The 17,913-nt window shown below is 42.8% G+C and overlaps 1 pseudogene; it reads right to left on the bottom strand.

The window, feature by feature from the left end:
• Nucleotides 1-7,095: 7,095 nt before the first annotated feature.
• LOC119658152 lies at nt 7,096-16,201 on the bottom strand (annotated as a pseudogene).
• Between the last annotated feature and the right edge of the window lie 1,712 nt (nt 16,202-17,913).

The raw sequence follows: 17,913 nt of genomic DNA, 5'->3' as shown, positions 1-17,913 counted from the left end.
GTCCATGGGCTCCACGACCAATTCTCTAGGGATTTTTTCGGTTCGGTTGTTTTTCGCTAAGATCGGCGATATTTGTAAGGGGGTAACGCCAACGGTTGCCCCATATGCCAAGATTCCCAGGAAACCGGTGACTCATATCTGGTGGCAAGGATAATGACAAGTTCGCTCAAACCTTGTTCCTTCAAATTCCTAGGAACCGCATGCACGACTGGAGGAGGAACCTTAGGTGAACAGTCAACTTTTTTTATTCAGTATAAAGTATAAAACTACAAACCGCACTGGTCAAACGGGAAGGATAAGGATAGGAGAATACAACTTTGAGATCGTTGATAATTTCTCCTATCTAGGGTGAATGAAATGAAATCCGAGCACGGTTGTTGTCAGCCAACAGAGCCTATTTCAGCTTACAAAAACTGTTTCGCTCGAAACGTCTCACCATAGGGTCAAAGCTCTTACTGTACAAGATAATGATCTGGCCAGTCCTCATGTATTCCTCGGAGCCTTGGGTTCTTAGCAAGAAAAATTTCGAACTCTTGGCCGCGTTCGAGAGAAGAATTCTCCAAAGAATTTTTGGCGCCCCTACGTGAGGATCCTACATAACGACGAAATCTATGAGCGATATCATGACCGTCTGGTTGTGGATAAAATACGGTTCAATAGGTTGCGGTGGGCGGGTCACTTAATCCGTATGGATGAGGATGATCCAGTCCGAAAAGTCTATAAGGGCGATATCTATGATAGAAAAGGACGACGAGGCAGACCCTGCCTAAGATGGAGCGATGACGTAGGTCAGACAAGTTTTAGGGATATCGAATTGGTGGACCTCGGCGCAAAACCGGGATGTCTGGGGGTTCCTTATTAAGGCAGGCCTAGACCGAATACCCGTTGTTGCGCCGTTGATGATGATGATAAAGTATAAAGTAGAGTACAGTGACAGAAACGCAAAGAAAAAGTCTTTCGCTCCACAATGCAGGATCCAGTCGATGCCGATTTCGAGCTGTTGGAGGAGATGAAGATCGACGGTCCCACGGAAACTGATGATCCTTTTACCCAACCTCATTCTCCAAGAGGGAAACATCGACGTTGCATTAATATAGGAGCCCTGGATTGGTTGCGTGGATGCCTCACGCCACTGGAAGGGCTACAAAATCGGAAGTCCATTATTGTAGTGAAGAAGGACAATCGGTTTGATTGATCGGTTATGATACAAACTCTTTGAAGTAACTCGTAAATGAACGAAAGAGGTTAATCTTTCTCTAATTTTACAATTAACATAAACCAATCGATGTGTAACAAGAGCGGTACGTCAAGGTTCCCTTTCCTCAGTTTAGAGAACTGTGGCAGTTGAAAGAATGTCCTTTACATGACTTTAGTTACCCACATGGTGGCGAAAAAGATAGTTTCTGATCCTTCGCAGTTGGATACTTTTCAGCGTAAATCTTGCTGTAGAGGTCTCCTAGCCTTTTAGAGATCCAGAGACGACCAGCTGGGGAAGTTTGGTTGAGTTAAAACCCTCCGGTCCTCGAAATGGTAATATTGGTACGACAAACAAACTGGAGTCGAAAGTAAGGGCTCTGGAAGAAGCATTCAAAACCGCCTTAAATGTTACTCGCATTGCAAAGTACTGTAAAAAAGCATTGTGTTCGAGGTTAAATGAAGATTTGGGGGGTGTTCAACATTTGCTACAGGGATGTTTAAAGCGGTACAAGTCGGCTATCAAGATTGGCAAGCATCGGACTTGAGTGGATTATTCTGTAAATTTGAAGCCACCAGACTCCTGAAGGAAATCTTTTGGTGAGACCCGGAAGCTCCTAGTCGTATACACTGTTTCACCAGTGAACGAGAGCTCCCAGTCGTGCGAGATTATCAAATTGGTAATCATCAAGAAAAAAAATCAACTGGGCTTTAGACAACTTCCCCGCAAATAAATCTGCGAGCCCAGAGGGTTTAATGTCAGTCATGCTCCTGACAGAGGCAAAAAGAGATGAACTGAGGTTTGTAAAGTTTTGCCGGAGCAGCGTTTCATTTAGATACGTACCTTGCTTCCCTCGTATATAAGTGGAATCACAGAGGGTGCTTTGGGGAAGGGTTGACGAGGGTTGATGATGCGAGGGAATGATGCGAGGGCATGATGCGAGCTTGGCATAAATCCAACCAATATGGAACTTTTACTATTAACCACCAAGTCAAGGGTACCCAGATTTCCCCTTCCGCAGCTAAGTGGACGAAAATGGACACTTTTCTTCAATGTAAATCGGAGTCTGGACATAGAACTGAAAGTTAAGAGGGCTTATATAGTCTTTTACCCTCCCGGGTCCTTGGCCGAGAATTGTCCTGTGGATGAACGCAGGCACGGTTTGCTTCACCCTATTGTTTGACGAAAGGAGAACTAAGATCCAAAGAACTGTTGTGCAGCTGATATTCAGATTCTGAGCCAATGCCATGGAGATGCCCGCATTGTACCCCTGCACGTCTACATCTGGGCCTCTAGATTGAATATGCTATCAGAATCCGCTAGACTGAGGGACAGCGAAAGCTTGCAGCTATAGTAACGTCAAAAAGAAGTACTTCAAGAAATCTGAGCATTCCTATCACAAGCCTTTAAGAGGAAGTTTACCGAGGAGTTTCTAACTAGCGCAGAGTCAAAGACCAGTTGTCTCTAGGCCTGATGAGGATGCTGGGATACAGAGAGCAGAGCAAAGTGGTATTCCAAGTGGAAGTAATGACGATACTGGAAGCCTATCGACAATTGCAGCATGATCTGAACCTTCATACTTTGTATTTAGTAGCGGCATCCTCCATGCTGGTGGGGCGGTGCAAGGATGCACTGAAAATGCTGTGCGGGACGCACAAAGTCACACTTGTCTGCACTCCCAATCATAGGCACATAGCGACGTCAAAACGGCGCTCAATTATTCTTCCAGCGACGTCTGACCTAGAGCAAAAGCTTCTGCTTGTCTACGGAGAGGATCTTGAACTTGCCCCGAAAATGCAGTTTGAACGAGTGCTCACCACGCGCGAGGACCGTATATGGTGACTACAGCGGCCGTAAAGTAGCATTAGTCCTTATCATGATGTTTGTGTAGACGTCTGATTTCCTGGGGTGCTGACTACTGGTTGTGTGTGATGAGATGGCGAAGGCGGCTTCATTTTAGCAATGGTCTGCCGTAGCACGCATCTAGTCTCTCCAGGACCATTTTTCTTGTTGAGGTCAGTTCGCCGCGGTGTCATAGGCTCTCCCCGTACACTGGATCAGTAGACCTGGCAGCAAACCCTACCCCACTCAAGTAAAAATGGCTATAATCTTATCTATCTATCTTATCACATGGCTGTTATTTATTATTTATACAATCAGGAAACAAACTGGTTAACACTTTTATTTGGTCCTTCCTCTCCTTTCTAAAGTTGTATTGTAACAAGCTTTAAATCATCTTATAACACTTCAATAATGTTCTCTAGTTTTGACGTGCCTGCGTAGCGCCTTATAGTTAAAAATAGGAAGCACATAATTAGAGTCCATCAGTCATTTAGGTATTTCACAGCGCACCTGACCCCTTTCCACCTAATTACAGCATATCTTCAATTCATTCTTACCTACTGAGCTTTCCGATAAATCATTAAAGTTTATATTATGGGCCTCAGTATTGTTGTGGGACGGATATCTATTTATACATATTTATATTCGCTTACCAAGTAAATACCAACAACATAAAAAGTTTACAGCAGTTAGGAAAAATGGTATCATCGACTAGGGAAAGTTTCGATTGTGCTAATTCCAAAGATAATAATGGCTGGAAAGAGTTCCTTTTTCTTTCAGTGTTGCCTGGAAAATTAATTTTTTCTACTGGTGAAGAGAATGTTTCCTCGAAATAGTTCCCATGCCTTTTCTAAAGAAGTATTTCGTGAGCCAGGTAAGTACGCGATGTAACACCGAATGGAATGTATTCAAATATTCACACTAAATTCAAATGTTCACACTACATTTACATACATACATCTTCCAAGAGCCGTCAATGTTCGCATAGATACTTAGAAAGTATCCTAACGTTATTTTGATCCTTTCTTCAATTCTTGGATATCAAATCTTTCTTATGGTGTGCAACAAAACTGCCAAAGTTCAAGTCAGGACATCTCTCACTTCTGAGAGAGTGATATACTTCGGAAGCGAAGTTTAAGTCCTTTTTACAATATTTTACATCAAGATGAAGATGACAACTACTGAACCTGCGAAATATTGCGAAAGTTATCCAGTGTGTGACGTACTGCATATGGCTTTTTTGACTCCAGCAGTTATTGGACTTACAGTCAACTTTTCGTTTAGTTTAGCGACTGATGCACATATGTGTTTGTATGTTCGTATGTATTTCAGGATTACATGGAAGTTTTTTGTAAGGAAAATAAATGGCTCCCTCTAGAAAGCGAGCGCTCATGAGCACTCATGTATGCAAACATATTCATATGTCGTCTTGCAAAGAGGCAGAAAGGGAAATGCAATGGCTTTATTGGAGCAAGGACAAAGGATGTCATTTAAAGTTCCAGCGTTAAATAGCAGCTACTTTGATGATAGGATGATATGAAAATTTGAGAGTGATGAGAGTCCTCCTGTTTTGACTTTGAAATGTAATGATAATGTTTGCGGAAGCAGTCTCTTCTCTTCCCGAGAGTAACATACATTCCGTGATTGTTGAATTCGGCAAAAAACGTCCTTATTTGAATCTAGCTTTTCACACCCAAGGTCTTCGTCAAGACGATGCAAAGAAGACACCGATTAATTATTGGGAACTAACGCTACTTTAACAGGCTTTGTCAAGTCGAGTATCTTTGAATTTCTTTAGAAATGTCAATCGTTTAGGTATGTACGTTAGAAAGAATGCAGCTTTTTAGAAGAATGGAATCTGTCGAGCAACATATTCCGTGACATATATTGATACCAGTTCAATTTAACAGAAAATTATTTCTTTATTAATACTAAATCCGAAATCGCATTGATTCTCTAAACAAGTCGGAACGCCGGAAGCCGGATACGTTGTGCTAAGGAAAGGAGGGACGGGATAACTGCCGGAAGTCACAAATGCTTTGATTCCAAGGAAAAAAATTAAGTTTATTCAAATAAACCTCGATCATTGCAGGGTCGCTCAGGAAGTAGATGACGAAGTCCGAAGATGATTGCTGGTGATTTTAATGCGTGTGCACTCGAATGAGGAAGCACAGAAAATAACGCACAGAGCCGAAGTATATTCTATATATTTTGCGCAGTTAGATATAGTTCTGATGAACGAAGGTAACGTAGAGACCTTTCGGAAAGAGGGTTCTGGCTCGACCGTAGACCTATCCATTGTCAGTTCTGAACAAGTACATGTGTTCCGGCACGTTAGCAAGGACTACACCCAAAGCAATCCCCAGACAGTTATCTTCAAACTGAGAAAGAAGCCCTTCTCGTCGATCATCTACTGGGCCTGTCACCGGAAGCTAAACGGTCATCAAAACCCCAAGTCAAGATGCGACTACCGTGCTGAAGGCTGAATGGTCAGAGGGTTTAAAATAGCCAGAGTAAAAATTCAACTTCGATCATGACGATCCAATCCTCAGTGAAAGCGAACCCGCAGAATCTCAATCTAGACTCAATCCATTCGGTTACCATACCGGGCGGTGTTGGCAAGGAAACTCCTTCTAACTGTGAAGGCAACGTCTTTGCAAGGCATTAAGCTTGGCTTCTTCTAGCTGTAAAGACTACATACTTGCAAAGCGTTAAGCTTGGTTTTGAGGGGGAGGTGTGTACTGCAAAATGTTACGATTAAAATTCGCCGAGAAAAGCACGAACGAGTGGTTCAGCCACTATCGCTCCTTCCTCAACGATGTGTGGGAGGGTGTGCGACTAACCCTGAAGAGAGTCTTTGAGCTGCCATCATTTGAAAAGTCTTTTCTCTGACTTCCGGAAGAGGAAAAAATTATGTTGAGGTCCTGGAACAGCTTGTGTTCTGAATAACCTCAATACCTCCACCTGGATAGATAGACCGATAGGCTGGAAATTTTCCTTACTATCAGGTTCCTGAATAAATGGGTGGCTCTACGACGAGCTTGTATCAGCTCCTAAAGCCATTGAAGCAGAGGTGCAACCTACGGCATCTTCATATGAAGCGTAGGTGCAGCGCCATATTTCTCAAATAAATTTGCAACAACAACGCTTACGTGGTGCGGGAAATGTTTCCTAGGACATGCACCTTTCGAACGACTCAGGGAGCATATTCGTTTTAGATTTGACGGCCAGCGTAAACCTATTCAGTATTCTGTGGAATTGCACTAGTCTGCTCCGTATCACGACTACGTCCAAGTCCCCGATTTCTGTTGCGCAGTGATTTCTGTTTTTATTTGGTGTATTCCGTGTTGATGTTGATTCTATCGTGTGTCCGCTTGACGATTTCCGAGCGTAATTCCACTTTATTTGGAAGGAAAAACACGATGACACCAGAGCACGGAGTAATCAAAAATTGCAAATGATGTCGTTACAAATTAAAACTTTTATTCAAACAATCGAAAATAATTCAAGAAAAGACAGAATAACGGAAACACTTTCAGAACAGCGCGAGCGATCCGTCGTCGTTTAGGGCTGGAGGTAGAAGAGAGTAACATTCGAATGCTGCGAATCCTGCTGCGCCACATCACTGCGCCCCCAGATGAAACCGAGGGGTTTCAGCGGCCGAATCTGAAACTGTGTTCCCCATCAGTCCGCGAAGCGAACGCGCCGTTGTTTTGGGGCGCACACGGGCTTCAGCCTGGACAGGGAGATCGCCTTTTTGTGTCCACCGATCTCGAGCTGGAAGAAATGTTCTCTCCGCTCGAGAACGCGGTACGGGCCTTCATAAGGAGGCTGCAGTGGCTTCCGGACGGCATCCGCACTGACCAGGACGTGCGTACACGTGTTCAGTTCCTTGGCGGGCAGACGAGCGTTGGGTGGGAGGTGTGGCCTTGATGCGTCGGAGATTGTCCCTCAGCAGATGCACCAACCCCGACTCTTTGACACCCGATCTCTTGTCGAAGACCGAATCAGTTGGAAGTCTCGGGTTCTCCCCGTCTACCAGCTCCGCCGGGCCATGTTTATCGGTTGGATTTCGCGACACGTTCCAATTCGTCCTTCTTTTTTATAGCATAGGAGTTTGATGAACCCTTAGCAGCGTTGATAAGTTCATCAGTCAAGCATTCAGCAATAATTTTAATGTTACGCTTCACGAGCACCCGTGCACAATAGCCAGATAGCCTGATTAACACGTTGAAGTGGCGAAACATCGACGGCTTGACGTATGACAGTACCAGCGCGACCGATACGTGTGGAGTTTTCACGTGGGCCAGAGTTGATGATGGCTGTTACGAGAACCTGAAGTGGATTCTCTCCTGTGAGCAAGTGAATGATCTCGAACGAGTGTTTCACAATGCGGACGGCCATCAATTTCTTGCCGTTGTTGCGTCCCTTCATCATCAATGAATTGGTCAGACGTTCGACAATTGGGCATTGAGCCTTGTGGAAACGTTTGGCGGCATAGCGTCCGGCTAAATGTGGCAAATATCTTGCGTATTTCTTGACGGCGAGGTAATCTTGCAACGACATATCATTGACTTGGACATCGTCGCAGCTCCAACGACCGAACAATTTGATGTCGGGCAACTCAGCTGGGGGGAACGGACACTGTGTCTAAGACAAGAGCGCCCGAGATATGACCTCTGTCAAGCGAATGAAATTAAATTATCGCAACTATCATGAGAGAAGCTTTAAAACAGAGCTGTCTACTCAAGAAGCCGAGGAACGGTGAAACATCATGGTAGAACTCGGATTTATCGAAACAGAGGTAAATGGCAAGGATTCTGCTCAACCAAGCTCTGAGTGAGCCAGTCGCTGGTTGGAATCTGTGGAAAAAGGCTCAAGAAACTCCATAGAAGACGATGCGGGCGGGTAAACGATCATCGTGAAAACGCTTCGAAGAATAGATCAACTCTCTTTAGACAATGTCAAAACCAAAGAGGATCGTTGTCAAAATATGCAGCCAGCAGCTGGGTCATCTACGTTTACAGAAAGCATTAGAGAAACGGTACTCATTTACTTAAAGTGTACTTACAAGGCAGCATCCAAAATCTCACCTTAGGGCCGATAGGTGCACACAGCCCTCAACCGGAAACTGTACTGTGGCATTCAGTATCACTCGATTGAATGAAATGGGTATTGAACTCCCGGAGGAGTTGGAGGTCAAAAGCGGAGTCCGCCGGAGTTAGATCCTGGCACCGATATTATTTCTTCTTGTTATTGGTTACGTTATTCATGTTGCTTGTCCGGAGAATGGGGAAGAATTCAATGGACCATGACCATCTGTTGGCTTCTTCATCTGGTCATTGACTTTGGTCAAATGGCGCTGGATTTGGAAAGAGAGGCAAGTAGAGTTGGACTGAAGATAAACACCAACAAAATCAAGGCTGTCATCCTGAAGGATCATCCAACTCTCCCTGTCTGCATCAATGGCCAGAGCATCGAAAAAGTCGATTAATTTGTATATCTACCGATGATGGCAGCAAACTAAATGTTGCCCGCTTTCGCTGCTCAGTTTTAAATCTCAACACCGAGATCAAATTGAAACTGTTCTGTGCTAGTGTTCTTTCAGTGTTGCTATATTTGAATAGCTCCAAGCTCTCGTCAACACTTGTCTGCGTCATATCGCCGGAGTGCGTTGACTTGATAGTCTCTCATACAAAAAACTTGGTCGTCGAACAGACGTGGCATTAGTACGCATTGTGATCGGAAGATGGAGGTGGCAGTAGATAGGGAATACATTGGGTGACAATTGTATTGCTGCGCCAGGCCGTGGAATCCACTCTCTCGGGATGTCCGACGAGTGGGTGCACTTGGCGCAGTACAGTAAAGGAGAAAAGTGAGCGTCTCAGGAAGCCTTGGGGGAGCTGAAGGGCATTTCAAGTATCCGGGAATGATGGTGCTTAGAGGTGGTTGACGCGCTAGACTTTTGGAACTTCCTTTTTCTATCTGCTTTAGTCCAATTGAAGTCGTAGGTGCGTTCTTCCGGTTGCACAAGAAGACTTTTGCTTGGTAACTCCGCAGATTGGATCGATGATATTTTCTCCTTCTTAAGCTTTGAAGGATTCTATGTTAGTATCACTGTGAAGTTTGGGGTGTTTCAATATTTCGTCCTCATCAAGGGAGCGGTTCAACGATGTTTTAACGTCTCTGGTCTGTGTTCCTACTTGTCTGCATTATCTTGGCTTCCTTTTCTTGGAACTTTGGCTTCCTTTCCTGTCTGTCTGCCACTGGTACTTTCCTTGGGCACAGTTATGCCTATTGCTATAGAAGGAAGTATAGAACCGCGCGCTTGCAGTGGATGATAGTGTTCTACACTGAGTTTAAGGGAGCCTTCATATGTATACAGTTACGTGGGGCTATCAAATGAAACGTATTGAGTGTATTTTTCTGAAGCAAGTCCTAGTTTTGTATACAAATGCTGGATGCTAGAAAGTGGTCAATTATTTCAGGGACCATTCGCAGAAATTACCCGAAGGAGAAATGTGAAAAAATATAAATTATCCTTCACTCCGCTAGCACAATAGTTTGAAAAATTTGCCACAAATACCCATGATAGATACTAAACAGGGGTTCTTAAAGCTCCTCATACGTTCTACGTAAATAATGTCAACCCTGCATCAATTTGGGGAATTTTTGGTTTTCTTTTGCTTTGTTACCATTAATTGGATGTGTAGCATGAATTTCCGGTACTTTACTGCATGGAAGTCAAATATTATTGAATAATAGGACCGAAAGATATATTGTATTACGGGTAGCTTGTCAGAGACAATATCATCTTACCGTATGCTTTCGCAGAATCTCAGATATTCCGCTCACGAGGGTACATGTGAAAATATGACAAAACTCACCCCAAAATGCTACAAGGTAAATACACCTTGAAGGTCGAAAGAGAAATAATTTTATTCCCAATAATGAAACTGAAACTCCGAGCACTTCATTGAGATATTGTATCATAGCAACAGTTTATGTACTATTTGCGAGGGTACACATATATACATGGCTATCTAAATATCGAAACTGCAGGCTCTTATGGAAACTACTGATGGGGAGTTCTGAAAGTTTCAATAGAAATTTCAAATCCAATTGGGGGTGGTATCGCGGTCCTTGGTGTTTGCTTCATTTTGAAAATAAACATGAGCTCCTTCCATTAAATTTATTATGTCTGAGCAGGGGGCACTTTGGTTTCCCATTCATTTGTGCGGGTTTACGGTTTCTGACCAAGTTGTTAGATTAAGACAAGCAGGAAATATTATGTTAGTTTAAAATTGTCCTGGTAAAATATGAAAAACTCCAACGACCAGAAGCAGTTTGTGTGCAAGCGACAAAATGGAGGGTTTTCTGCTCCCAAAATTTAAATAAACGGTCGTCTAAATATTTTTGAAGTTTTAATTTAAAATTTTAATACTATACTTCTTTCATTGCAGTTCAAAATGTTTTATTTATTTCAATAGTACCAATCAAGTCTTCATAAGGAATAAATTGTATATGCACGCGTGTTTATCTAAAACAAGTCGGGAAATCGGAAGCTGAACGCTTCAGGATGAAAGGTTTTGTATATTTCTTATATAAATATTAGTTCGTAACACGTAATATATGCATATATTATGGGAGTGTATCTACTTTCGGGTGATATTGACATTCATAGTCTTGAATCTTTGGTAGTAAACTCAGGCCGTGTTGGATTTCCGTTAGGGGATGTGATGTTACCCGTCGCAACTGGAGAACATCGGCACCAAAGATCTGATGCCTGATGCGTCTATAGGCGGCGCATTCACATAGGAAATACTCCGTGGATTCCGGTTCACGTATCATTTTGAGTAATTCCTATTCTTAATAGATGCCCAGCTAGTGAATTATGGCCTGTTAGAATGCCCACAATACACCTGCAAGTCCTCCCACTTTTCAACAGAATAAACTTTGCGGAACGCATGTTGGCAGTACAAATTTGGTATGTCGCGCAGCATTTAGGCTCCGCCACCTGTCATTGTGGAAAGCTTGTTCCGAGTTTTTGAACAGTAGCCAATGCTACTGATACTTCAATTGCTGGTTCCGGTCCCAGCATAGGGGAGATTGAACCCTCTTTCGCTAAAGCATCCAGGATTTCCCTTGACGCCACAGTGACCAGGTACCGAGAGTAGTTCCACCGTATTGGATCTAGACATAGGGTTCAAACGGTTTCTGCATTCCTGAACGATTTTCGGGGTGATCAAAGGAATACTCAACGCCCTCAATGCAGCTTGGCTATCACTGCAGATTGCGATGCGCCTGCCCTTCAACCGCTCGTCAATCACCCAGTTTACCGCGCTTAGGATCGCATAAACTTTGGCTTGAAAAACCGTTGCATATTGTCCCAAAGGAAAAGCCCACTTCTCGTTTTTATTCGAGAGGTGGACTCCGGCTCCAGAAGCCTCTTCTCTTTTTGAGCCATCGGTGTAGAAGACTTCCGTATATCCCGCCACGCATTCCTCTGGAAATTCCCAGTTCTCTCTACGCTTCAGGGTAACTTCATATCTTCTACCAAACAGATGTATGGGGACACGAGAATCGGAAGGCATTGTAAGAACTGGATTCAGTCCTCCCAGTAACTCTTCAAATGTTCTGTGCCCCCACACATCCGTTGTTTCCCCATAGATATAATCGAATTAGTCTATGAGCTTCTCTCATTGCAGTCCTTTGAATAAATATATCCAGTGGCTGCAAATTGTGTAGTGCATTCAGAGCTGCGCCGGGTGTCGTGCTCATGGCACCAGTGATCACTTAGATACCTAGATACCTAGACACACAGTTCTTAGCAGTGCGGCTAGTTTACGGTGAAAACCTTTTTGTCTCATCTTAACCCACCACACTACGGATGCATATAGGATCATCGGCCTAATGATGGCAACGTATATCCACATTACCACATGAGGCCTGAGTCCCCATGTCGAGGCAAATGTGCGTCTGCATAGCCCATAAGCTGTGAGACCCCTTTTCATCTTTACCTGTGCATATTTGTTCCAAAGAAGTTTTTTATCTAGAGTGACTCCCAGATATTTCACTTCTTCCGAGAGTTGAAGGGTATTACCCCTCATCTCAGGGAGGCAAAGTCCATCCAGTTTTCTCCTTTTTGTGAATAATACCATTGTGGTTTTATTTGGATTAACTGAAATAATAATAATAATAATTATCGTTGGCGCAACAATCCATGTTGGATCAGGGCCTTGCAGTGTGTTAGAGCACTTCATTCAAGACCGTAACGGTACACTAGGAGGCAATGTGGTCAGCATTGCGCTCGCCCGAGATTATTACCCTGATTTGACTCAGGTACTCATTCACAGCTGAGTCGACTGGTATCCGAAGTCAAATCACGATACAAATCCCACTGCCACCAGCGAGATTTGAACCACGACCTTCCGTACGACAGCCTTGTGCTCTAACCACTCAACTATCCGGAAACCGGATTAACTGAAAGACAATGTTAAAGGCATGTTGTATATTCCTACACAACTTTCCAAGATCCCGATCATCAGGAAGCACAGCCACCTCATTAGCATAAGTTTGAGCGTGTATTGGCAAATTTTGCAGTTCGCACAGTAATGAGTCGATCAGCATACTCCATAGAAGTGGCTAAAGCACACCTCCCTGGAGGCAGCATTTCGTTGTTTCTGCAGTCAGATAGCGATCGACACCCACCTCAGGGCACAACAATCTCTGCGTTAGCATAGCATGGATCCACTTAATTAAAGCATCATCAACACCATGCTCTCTGACGGCATCACAAAGTTTTTGAAAAGGCACCATATAGTGGCAGCCTTTTCATTTCTTTTTCAGATTTTTCGATTGAGTAGTTTCTGAGAATGGGTCCGTTAAACAGATTATCAATTCCGACCCCCGCACTCCCCAGCTTTCCAAGGAATCTCAAAACTAAAACCGGCTTTGGAAAGTACTAAGTGAGACTTTTCATTTGATACCCCATAAACTATATAATAATAATAATCATTGGCGCAACAATCCATGTTGGATCAGGGCCTTGAAGTGTGTTAGAGCACTTCATTCAAGACCGTAACGGTACACTAGGAGGCAATGTGGTCAGCATTGCGCTCGACCGAGATTATTACCCTGATTTGACTCAGGTACTCACTCACAGCTGAGTCGACTGGTGTCCGACGTCAAATCACGATACAAATTCCACTGCCACTAGCGAGATTTGAACCGCGACCTTCCGTACGACAGCCTTGCGCTCTAACCACTCAGCTATCCGGACACTCTAACCATAATAACCATAAACTATATTTGGTGAAAAAAAATATATACCCTCCTTTTGCATGTATGCGGACTTCAAAGTATTTGTCGTCTTTATGAATGCACATACGCACTTTCACAACGGCATCGAGGACTAAAAAAAATGCTTGCTTTCTCCAGCTAGGTTGAGAATTCTAGCATTTGCAAGCTGAATCGTCAGGATTTCAACGAGATAAGATCATGAGACTCAGAAGAGTACTCCACTCCTTGTTCGGCACTAGACTATTGTAGTCTCGAAAACCTGCCAGATATAAGAGTAAATCCGTGGGAGCCAGGAAAGGATAGTGTGATCATGATGGGTAACCTAAACACCAGGGAAAGCTATGACAATACCTGGCTCGAGCATGACAGGGAAACACGGTCTTGGCGACCATAAGAAAACGGTGAGGGATTTGTGGATTTCCGCACCCTTTACGGCCTGGTCCTTAGTGTACATTGTTCGAGCACAAGGTCTACTAAAAGATTAGTTGGGTTTCAAAAGACTTTTTGAATATGTGTAGAAATAGAGTCAATAATATCAGCCTCCAAAAGGACTATTGCTTGTCACCTGCCCTCGCATCCATGTTCTGGTCGCCGCTTTTTGCAAAGTTGAAGTGTTTCGAGCACCCAAGTTCAATACCCATCATTTCCATAATCTAACTCTCGTTCGAAAATGGGTGAATTATATTGTTGATTACGCGGCAGATGTTATTAACAGTTTATCTGAGCAAATTGAAGATTATTGAACTCTTTCTCGGGCACTGCGCAGGACTCCAGCGAGAACACGAGAAGCACAATGGGAGCAGAACAATAAACGCAGGGGATTGATCGAGTTCCATTAACGGGATAAATCTCAGAACATGAAGCATATGTATTACAATAAAAGAAAATATTGCTACTGTGCTAGAAAGGAAAGCAAAAGCCACCATAAATAACAATGATTTCATTATCGTGTACCGGATTTTTAAAGAACTTGTAAGTGACCGCAAGTGTCAATCAATGGTCCAGTCAACAGCTATCTAACATGTGGGAAACTTATAGCTTTCGCAGGTAAAACGACTAGTAACCCAATTATATGGATACACCATCAATGTGCTTATGGGGAATAAAGTCATGGCTACCAACTTCTCGCCGTAGAGCTGTTCATCGCAGCAGTATCTTCAAAGCTGTTGTTTTTATTTATCCGTGTACCATCACCATCAATGGCACTACAACCGATCTAGGCCTGCCTTAATAAGGAACTCCAGACATTCCGGTTTTGCGCCCCTGCCTTAAAACCTGTCTGGCGTCCTGACCTACGCTATCACTCCATCTCAGACAGGATCTGCCTCGTCTTCTTTTTCTATCATAGATATTGCCCTTATAGATTTTCCGGATTGGATTGCTCTCATCCATACGGATTAAGTGACCCGCCCATCATAACCTATTGAGCCGGATTTTATCCACAACCAGACGCTCATTGTATTGCTCATAGATTTCATCGTTATGTAGGCTATGGATCCATCTTCATGTATGGGCCAAAAATCCTTCAGAGGATTCTTCTCTTGGACGCGGCCAAGAGTTGGCAATTTTTCTTGCTAAGAACCCAAGCCTCCGAGGAATACCTAATGACTGATAGATCATTGTCTTGTAGTCGCAACTCTTGACACCAGACCATCGGGTTTCTTGCAGAGCGCAGATATCAATACGCCTTTTCCGAAGGGCTGTTGTAAGTTCCTCGGTAATTCCAGTTAGGGTGCCAACATTTAGCGTGCAGAGAGGTATTTGTTTTGTTCGGACTAACTTGCTTACGTCCTGATCGTGTTTGTAATGACATTGTATGCATTTTTTTGGTCGACCTGTCGCGGGATCTGTCACCAAGAGAGATCAGGTAGAATTTAGCATAGTGGAATAACTCCAACTTTACTCCATTTATCTCTTTCTCTGATCTCAGCATTTAATTTTTGTTTTATTGAGGATAGTACAAAGTACGTTGCCTAGAACCTTCCTCTTTTACCTGGGGACCAGCATACTAGGTTAATAGCATGGCGGAGTTATCCCACTCTTCCTATTCATAAAATGTTGAAAACTTTACAGATTGAGGAAATGTTGCACGACTCATTAAACGTGTTAAATCCGCTTTCGCTGGTTCATTCAATTTGGAGATATAACTATCTCACCTCTTACAGCAAGTTGAGACTGTTGCTCGCCAATTTTCTGTCTGTACGGTAATGGTAACGGAGTAGCTCATGTCTTGCCATCATTACTGAAAAGGTCCAAGTCTTCATCAATTCATGCTTGCGTTATGTCATCGGGGTGTTCTCCCCTAGGACAACAACTAATGAAAAATTCTGATCAGCGTACGGATGCGATATCCTTCGGTGTATTGATTGAATAGCAAAAGTGGTAGATCACAAAATAAGGGAGGGTGACAACGCGATTGCGGGTTTTATCATGCAGCGGAACCCATTGTATCAGTATGATCGACGGGGAATCGCCCTAGGACAATATGGCACAGAAGAGTTGGGAAGAATGGCAAGCTGCTCGGAGCATTGTGGAGGGAGCTGGAGCACATATCCACAAATTGTCAGCAAACTAGAAACCGGAAGCTGAACGCTTGAATTTCTTTTTTCAGCCTTTGTGCCATTCAGAAGCAGGACCGGCTGGTCGTCGTCGGTTGCGATATTTTACTCTGTCAAAGGTCTGATCTGGATGTAGTTACAAGGGTTTCAAGGCGCCATTTACCATAACAAGCCACTGTTGTTTTGGCCGTTTCAAATTGACTTCGATGTTCAGACCAATCTTAGCGACTGAACACCATCGAAGGCACTTCTCTCGCAAATTTTCCAGGATCGGTGCAACCACATACCGATCGAGGGTATACATTTTTCGGATGCGATCAAGGAGTGTTACGTCATGTGTTTAACGTAACGTCTACGTCTTAATTGTGAGTTGCCGTTCATTTTCTTTTATATTCGGCAACAAATTTTAGTTTTGAGACGTTCGTTGATACGTCGATCCAGGTTGCGCTAATGCATGAAACCATTTCGTAACGCAGTTCGCCATTGACTACTGTCATATATTTAAATCTCTCAGTTCTGTGCGGGTCACTGCCACTTGTAGTGATAGTGCCTGTTTCATAGGGTTCTGTTGACAAAAATTCTCAATTCTGCATAAGGCGATCATTCCATTGAAGTAAGCGTATTGGTGAATTTGAATTTGCAAAATTTTATACCATACCATTATCAACTTCATTTCAGTATTTATCGGAATTGCATATATTTTGAGTCGTAGATTTTGTATAGACACATTTTTTGGGGTTTTTTCCAATTTACTCCCTTATTCTGCCTTCAAAACCAAATCCAAGGCCTTCTAGATACGAATTGCATTTATCGGAAGCCTCATTCCATTCAAGGTCACGCCACTTGCCTTCCTACCAATAAAGGTACTACATACTACTGAATTTTTGAAATAAGGCGAAAATTGGACTACCTGAAGCCGCGAGGATTGCATGCCCGAAATCATATTTAAATACTAATGGCGTAAAATCATCTTTCTAATAAAGCCAATTTTCAGTTTGAAATTATTTAGTCTGAGTACTTTATTTCAATTTAAAATTTTACACCTCTAAAAACACCAGCTAAATAAAGTTTGCAGCTTGAGATATTAATATTTTATCTCAAAGTTTGCAGATTCCACAGCAATCTGCTAGCGTCCAACATAGATTTGCAATTAAAATATTAAGCCCCCTTCCCACCACATATAAAAGTTCGACGGATTTATAAGAGAAACTCCCTTCAAGTAACTTCTAAAATTCAATGACGGTATTGTCAATTTCTATGTTAATCTGGTCTTTCTGGGGAAATCATTGTTCTGTATGCAAATAATGTTTGTGCGGCGAATTTGGAGACAAACTTCCAATTTGAATAAATGCTTTTTGATTACACATACCTGTTGGTGAATTAACGTTCGTCAAATCTACTTCCAAAAATAATTGCAAAGTAATTATGCAATATTTGAAAAGTTTTATTATTCTAACCGAATCGTAGGTTTTGTCACAATTGCTAGGATTTGACCATAATTAGGGGGTGTGTGCACTCCTCTATTCCAATGTTTATTAGCATGATTTGCTTCAGGCTATTTCGCAGTAATCGTGCATAATATTTTCTGCCAACACAAAGTTATGATTCTCTAATTTGTAGAAGCAGAGAGTAACGAACAACCCTTAGTACAAAGTATTACCGTCTAAATGACATTAACTTTTCGTTAAATATCGCGATTGGCTGGGGTTGGTAAAATCTTCAATCTTCAAATCTTCTTGACTTATTTATACTAATTGCAGTAAATATAGACCGGTGAGGCTGACCAAACCCAGGTTGTTACCAGTGAGTCAAATCGTTTCAATGCAGAGTTTTATAAGTTGAAAGGTGCACTATTCACTAAGTAATAATAATAATAATCGTTGGCGCAACAATTCATATTGGATCAAGGCCTTGAAGTGTGTTAGAGCACTTCATTCAAGACCGTAACGGTACACCACAGTACACTGTGGGAGGCAATGTGGTCAGCATTGCGCTCGCCCGAGATTATTACCCTGA

The sequence above is a fragment of the Hermetia illucens genome, chromosome 5, assembly GCF_905115235.1.
Source record: "Hermetia illucens chromosome 5, iHerIll2.2.curated.20191125, whole genome shotgun sequence".
Taxonomy (NCBI): domain Eukaryota; kingdom Metazoa; phylum Arthropoda; class Insecta; order Diptera; family Stratiomyidae; genus Hermetia; species Hermetia illucens.
This window is presented reverse-complemented; position numbering and strand designations above follow the sequence as displayed.